Source organism: Rattus norvegicus, chromosome X (assembly GCF_036323735.1).
Source record: "Rattus norvegicus strain BN/NHsdMcwi chromosome X, GRCr8, whole genome shotgun sequence".
Lineage (NCBI taxonomy): Eukaryota > Metazoa > Chordata > Mammalia > Rodentia > Muridae > Rattus > Rattus norvegicus.
In genome coordinates this window covers 79,678,507-79,686,533 of record NC_086039.1, presented here as the reverse complement: position 1 = coordinate 79,686,533, position 8,027 = coordinate 79,678,507, and positions in this window count along the sequence as shown.

Genomic DNA, 8,027 nt, shown 5'->3' with positions numbered 1-8,027 from the left:
GTTGGTCTTACCTGTGGTCCCGAGGCTCAAGTTTGCTCGCAGGGTGCTGCCCACGAGCTCTCTGTGGCGGCAGCAACCAGGAAGTTCTGCGCTGCCGTTTCCTGGTTGGCTATTCTTAATAGTACTGTGTGGCCGATGGATGTGGAAATGCCTGTGCTACATATCAGTTTTACTTTCATATATATATATATATATATATATATATATATATATATATTTTCAGGAATTTACTTGCTACATAATATGATAGTTTTAATTTTGTTTTGTCGAGGGGGCTATATATGATATTCTATATTGTATGCATTAACTCTTTCCTCTTCAACAATATGCAAGTACCCTCTTTGCTCTGCATCCAGTCCAGCACCACAATAGTTTTCTCATAGTTATCAATGAACAAGGCATTGTCTCACTGTTGTTTTGATTAGCATTTTTGTGATAAGCGGAGAATTTGAATAGTTTTTCATTAATCTACTGGCCTCTTGTATATACTCTTTTGAAAATATCCAGTAAGATCTATTGTTTCTTTTTAATTGATTTTTCTTGTTATTTTACTATTTAGCTTTTGAAAATCCTCATGTGATTTTAATGTCAACTCTTTGTCAGATAGATACATTTGAATTATATACTCCCATTCTCTATGCTGTTTCTACAGTCTATCAAGTGTTTTCATTTCATAAAGAACACTTGATTTAGTTTAGTAATCTTATTTATATTTGCATTTGTTTCTATTTTTCTGAAGTCTGGCTCAAGACTTCCTTGGCTATTACAATGTTTGGAAGCACTTTCTCTATGATCTCTTCTATAAGTTTCTTAGTATAAGAACTTTCATTTAAGTTTTTAATCCATTTCTAAGTTATTTTTTTCAGTACTAGAAATTGAATTCAGGTTGTTGCACATGGTAGGAAAAAACTCTACCAATTACTTCAACTCTGAGCCTTTTCAGTTGACTTTCGTAACTATTAGAAGAACTAGGTTCACCTTTCTGCACTGAGAGACTCAATTTCCCGAGAAATTTCTCTTTAAAAAAATATAATTTCTAGGGGTTGGGGATTTAGCTCAGCGGTAGAGCGCTTGCCTAGTAAACGCAAGGCCCTGGGTTCGGTCCCCAGCTCCGAAAAAAAAGAAGAAAAAAAATATAATTTCTCTAGGGAATGTTCTTAGAAACTGTGTCACAAGTTAGTTCTTTCCTGTTGATCTCCTTTCTGATGCCAAAACTATGGTGTTTGGGGAAATTCAGATTCCTAATATATTGTGAAGTTCAGTATTATCATATCACAAGTTCTTCTCTTTCTATATTTTATATCACAAAGTCATTAGATGTTTATATATTTATATCCCATATAAATTTTCAAAAAAGAAAAATAATTGTTTTAACTTTTATTAGTTACTTTTTGTTGTAATAAAAATACTATAACAATAACAAATTTGATGAAATATTGGCTTATTGTGGTTTAAAGTTTCAAAAGAATAGAATCCATCATAACAACAGACAAGGAAAACATGGTAGAAAAGAGCAAGAGACTTGCTGGTGATATATTTATCCGTATATATGAAGCCTGGAGAGAGAAAGAGAGAATAGGAAGGAGAACAAGACTGTGAACTCTTAAAACAATCCTGCAGTGGGATACTTCCTCTAACAAGGCTTTCTCTCTCTGTCTCTGTCTCTGTCTCTGCCTCTCTCTCTCTCTCTCTCTGTCTCTCTCTCTGTCTCTCTGTCTGTCTCTCTTCTTCTCTGAATAATCCGATGCATATTTATTACTATATTTTTCTACCTGTACTTTGATTTTTTTAATTTAGCATTTTTAAACTCATTTAAAGGACACCACACACACACATACACACACACACACACACACACACACACACACACACACACAGAGAGAGAGAGAGAGAGAGAAATAGAAATAGAGACACAGAGGTAGACAGACACATACAGACAAACACAGAGATACAGAGACACAGTGACAGAGATAAATAAAGAGACAGAGACAAAGAGAAAGACATATAGAGAGACTGGGAATGGTGGGAGTCTGAAACCTCCAAGCCAGCCTTCAACAACATACCTATTCAAACAGTGTCATACTCCTTAAAGTTCCCAGATAGTTCTACCAGCATAGAAACAAGTAGGCAAGTATATATTGCCCTTGCAAAATGATTCCAGTCTAATATCAAAGTTTCGATAGTCTTTTATACTCTCAACACAATTTAAAAATCCAAAGTCTCTTCTCACACTCAAGACAATGTTTTAAGTATATACACTCTTCATGTAATAAAAATGCAAATGACATACTTCTATCATATTAAGGGCACAGAACATACACTATTATTCCAAATGGTAGGATTGGGGACATTGAGGAAATACAAAACTAAAGCAAGACCAAACCTCACTAAGGCAATCTCCAAATCCTGCAGCTCCCTAATTGATATCAGAATGTTTAGAATGCTACAACTTTGCACAAATAATATATATGTGCCTCTCTCTCTGGTCGCATTCTCTATGTTCAGTTTTTTCCCCTCTCTCTGGTCCCATTCTCTATGCACAGCTCTTCCTGGAAGATTTGTTATGACTCTGATATCTCCAATATCTTGGTGTATCCAAAGCAATCCATGCTTCATTTTCACAGCTTTCTACCAGGCCTCAGTGTAGGGCCTTCTTTTATACAAGCCATGCTTCTGCAATGCTCCTCGAACACAGGGAAATTATTCCACAACCTTTTTTATGCATCTTTCATTATTTAAAAGCCACAACCATGTGCATAATACTCCTAAGCATGACCACCCCTTTGGCATGGATCTTGGCCCCCTTTAAAGTAAAGTAAAAAAAAAAAGAAAACAAAAACAAAAAAAAAGTAAAGTATAAGCCTAAAGTATAGGCCTTTCTTTAATCTTTTCATCTCATTCAACAGAAGCCTGGGCTTGAATACTAAATTTCCTGCTACATTTTTTTTTTGTTTCGAATTGGACAATTTGTTTTTTATTTTGTCCTTACTACTTTTTATCATAGAGCTGCATAAGCATGATTACTAATAACCATATAATAGAGTCAATGTTGGGCTGTCCCACAATATCCTTGGACAAGGAAATTAAAACAACACATTTCAATTTAACTTAAGGCAGATACTTAGGATATGGGTAGAAAGCAGCCACATATTTTTTTTTGCATCAATATATTACAAGATGACCCATTAAACTCTCTACTTATACTGGTAAATCACTTTTGTAGTTCAAAAGTTTCAGTCTTCCATATTCTTCCTGATTGCCACATCAAGAAGTCACACCTAGGTACCAATTTTTGTTGTAGCTATTTTCTACTGCTCTGATTAAACACTATGACCAAGAAAGATTTGATTTGATTTTAAACTTACAGTATTAGAGGATTAGAGTTGATGGCCATCAATCAAGAGGTGAGCATGGCAGGTAAGCATGGTACTAGAGTAGACGCTAATAGCATATTCTGAGACACAATGTCATGGGAATGTCGTGAGTACTTTGAAACTTCTAATCCAGCTCCGCCCCCAACCTGTGATATAAATCCTCCAAAAAGGTCATACCTCCTAATAATTTCCAAACAAGTTCTACCAACTGGGGACTATATATATATATATATATATATATATATATATATATATTTATATTTATATTTATATTTATATTTATATTTATATATATAAATTTCTTTCAAACCACTACTGACTCTTTTATAGTTTTATAAATCTTAAGCTTTATCAACTGTAAATATATTATTTTAGATTATAGCATGAACTTTCACATTATTCATATTTTTCAGACAGATAAGTTAATGTTTTGATGTAATATTTTTATCAATATTTTCTGTTGTTTTCTGCTCTATTCATTTTTCTCTTGTTCATAAAATTATTCTACGCCTATATATGTAGATTAGTATCAGTATGCTTTCCCTTTTTATGTCTCTAATAAATATGGGAGTTATTTACAGGAATTTGTGAGTTATGTAATAATTCTATGGTTTGAATATGGTTTATCTATGTGAAATAATGTTGATATTTTATTATAACTTATTAAGATGAGAGTAAAAATATGACTAGGGACTTTAGAGGTAACATTTTTAGAATGGGATTACAGTTATATTATAGTGATAAACTCTTTTGTAGTTTTGATCATAAATGCATTAAGTTTCAGAGAGAAAAAAATGGTGATATCATCTATATAACAGAAGCTTCACATCCAGAAACATGAATCTCTACTCACATACTTTTTTCAAGAACACACTTATTTTTATCATTTTAATTGAAATATGATTATGTTATCCCCAATTCTCTTTTCTCCCTCCAGCCTCTCCAAGTTACTCTTCCTTGAACCCTTCCCATGTCCTCTACTTTCAAAGTTATATTCTCTTATTCTTTGATTATATTTCTCTCTCTCTCTCTCTCTCTCTCTCTCTCTCTCTCTCACACACACACACACACACACACACACGCACACGCACACGCACACGCACACACACACACACACGCACACACACACACACACACACTTGCAAATACACATATGACATATGAAATCTATTTTTTTTCTGTGTATATGGCTTCAAGGCAGACTACTCTGCATGAGATAATCAACAAGAGGGCTCCATCTGTGGCAAAGACTAGCTCTTCTTCCAGTAGTCAATAGTATCCTGCAACTGTTTGTTTAAGAATGTGACTCTACAAGACTTCCTTCCATATTTTTATGTTCATTGATATTACTATTTTTCAATATTGTTTGGTTTTTTTCACAGAAAATTTCCTGGTATTCTGGTTCTTAGAATGTTTCTGCTCCTTTTTCCTTGATGGTCCATGGGCCATAGATACAAAGCTCTGATGTAGATGTACCTACTAGGACTGAGATTCCTTATCATCTACTGATCTTTACACTGTCTTCAGTTGTGGTTTTCTGTGATGGTCCCCATTTTCTATAAAGAGAAGACATTCTGATGATAGATAGCTATACTTATCTGTGGCTATAAGGGTAAGATTTAGAATATGGTTAAGAATTCTGTTGTTTTATCAAAATAATGGTATTTGATTTTTTCCAAGGTTCATGAACTTACCAACCTCAAAAGTTTGGCTATGTTTTCAGTACCAGGCATAATTTCTATATTCTTGAATAATGCTTAGGTCAAATTATACAGCTGTCCATTGACACCAACACATGAGCATTTTTACTGCATTTTTAGGAATATTTTTGCCTTGCTAGTCATTGTTGTGATTTCTAAGTATCATGAAAAGCAGAAGAATATTGAAATAATGTGAACTATTGGTTTTGTCTATAAGTATAAAATCAAATATCAATAATTGAAGAATATTTGTAAACTTTACAAATATGTAAATTGGCTAATACCCAAAAATTCAACCAATATGTCATGAATGATATTCAAAACCAATTTAAGAAAATAGCTTAAGAAAAATGAAAATTAAATTTAACATACCTGAAATTATACAATTCCTGAGAGATATGTTAGAAAGACATTTATAGCAAAAAATGCCTACAGTAAAATGGAAAAAGCCTCAAGCAAATAAAGTTATTTTACATCTCAAAAGTTAAATGGGAAAAAATTCTCAAGATCAAGATCATGAAATAAAAACGAAATAATAGCAATTAGATGAAAAATAAATGGAAAATAAAATAAAATAAATGGATACTAGAAAAGCAGTATGCAAAGCAAAATACGAAATCAATAAAACTAAAGATTGATTTTGAAAAGAAAAACAAATTTCATAAATATTTGACTAAACCAAGAAATAAAATGAAAGATGCAAAGAAAGTAGAAGGAAAATATTACAAATTATTACACAAAATTAAAAGGATAAGAGATTGCAATAAAAAATTATATGCCAAAATTTAATAACCTGGAAGAAATGCATATGTGTTTTATAATATATGGGATACTAAGCCTGAATCATGAAAAAAAATAAAAAAAATAACAGTAAACTTGACAGAGATCAGTTGATTTTATCAATAACCAAAGCACTCTAATCAAAGAACAACGGGGGGCCCACTGATTTTAAAGATAAACTGCCAAGTTTTTGAAAAAATACTAAAATTGATTATTCTCACTATTTTTAATATGGCAAAGGACTGTGGCTTTCAAATTGTATGAAGTCAGAGTAACTTAAGTTCAAACTAAAATCAGAAAAGAATATTATTAGAAAGGAATAGTCATATCAGTATTTCTGAAGACACCAGCTACAAAGTTTGTAAAGTACAGCAAGTGAGGAGTGAGCTTATTAACTATGAAATACCTTTCCCAAGTAAAATTTATTCTTGTGACACGAGAAACTCTCACTATATCAAATGAATTAATAAAATACACTACTGTCAGCAAATGAAAGACAAAAAAACAATACCAAAGCTGAATTAATTAGACACATTCATAATAAAAACACTCTTAACTAAGAGTTGAAATAAGTTTTACATACATAATACGTCTGTATAGATAAACTTTACCCTGTTAAAATAATAACCATTCCATATGGAAAACCTTATAGATATTATACAATACTACCTAAGTTACAAATTAAATCAGAAAATCTATAGAATATAATATCAGCATAGAAAACTAATTCCAATTTTATGTACTAACAATGATTGCTTTTGCAGGAAGTTAATAAAAAGTTCCAAAGATATTGCTGTGTTAGTTCCTATGAAAGTCATAATTGCACTGACTGTTCTACTCACTGGAGTGAAATGAATAAACATGGAGAATAGTGATGAGAAAATACTGAGAGGCAAAATCAAATTGCATATTCTGTTGTGTAAAATTTCCAAGAGGAAGAAAACAGAGCATCACCCGGTGTGTTTTCCAACTTTTCAGGGGCAGATTAGGCCCATTGTAAGAATTGCATATCAGTCCTGAGAAGGAAATAAATCTGGTTAAGGATCATAATGTATCCAAAAGATGTCTTTAGGACCTTTTCTTGATTTGTTTCTAATATTGCTCAAAAGGCAAAGGAAATGCTTTAAAAGGATTGTTCATTTATATTATAAATAAATTGAGAAGGAAACAGTATAATAATTCTGAATTGAGCATACAATCTTGTGAAGAGTAAGCTGAAGGAAAGCATACTGTCACAAAAGAAATAAAGAGAAAGGCAGATGGGTAAACTTTATTACAGCTGAATAGGTAAGAAGAAGAATAAGTGAAAATTGAAATGAACAATGTAGATGAAATTTAAAGATAAAGATGAGATGGATAATAATGAATGGTTTGGTGCGTAATGAATGCACTGGTTCTAGTGCAATTTTCTCTTGTCTCTATAACATTTAACTCTTATACACAATTCATTTTAGTTAAACAATTTAAAATACAAGACTATATAGGGGTTGGGTTTTCTAAACTCTAGTATGCCATTTTTAGGTATAGTTAATAACTACCAAATGTGTCTTTTAATAATACTGGCCTGGTAGGATATTCAATAACTACTAAACTTGTCTGATACAATATGGGGGATATAATTGGCATGGAAATTTAAATTTAAACCAGGTTCTTCTGGTTTGCAATACTTTTTCTTCTTTAGTTGTCTCTTGTGAAGATTATATGGAATGATGGTCTATTAGCAGAATGCCATTCTCTCGGTGCAAAAAACAAATACTAAAAAAATGGCATCAATTTTCTTGACTTTCAGGCTACTGCAAACCAAAAAAATACATTTAAAATATTGCTTTATATATGTAAATATTTGCTTTACTTAGAAAGAAATTTTTGCCAGCATTTTGTTTTTATTCATTTTGGAACACAAGGATTATTACATTTTATTTTCAAAATGTTACCTCATAATAGGATAATTATACTGTCATAGCATACTCATGATAGCTGTAGAATTAACTGATATCTTTTACCTCAAATACAAATTTCATGGTCTTGATAAGTTTATATGAAAAATGTTTCCCTGCTTTTTGTAAGGTAAATAAAAATATAATTTAGTGACTGCTTATGTCCCTTGAAAATCCATATCTTGTTATGTTGGAATATTAACCATCAAGGGGATAAGGCAGGAGATTATCAATGG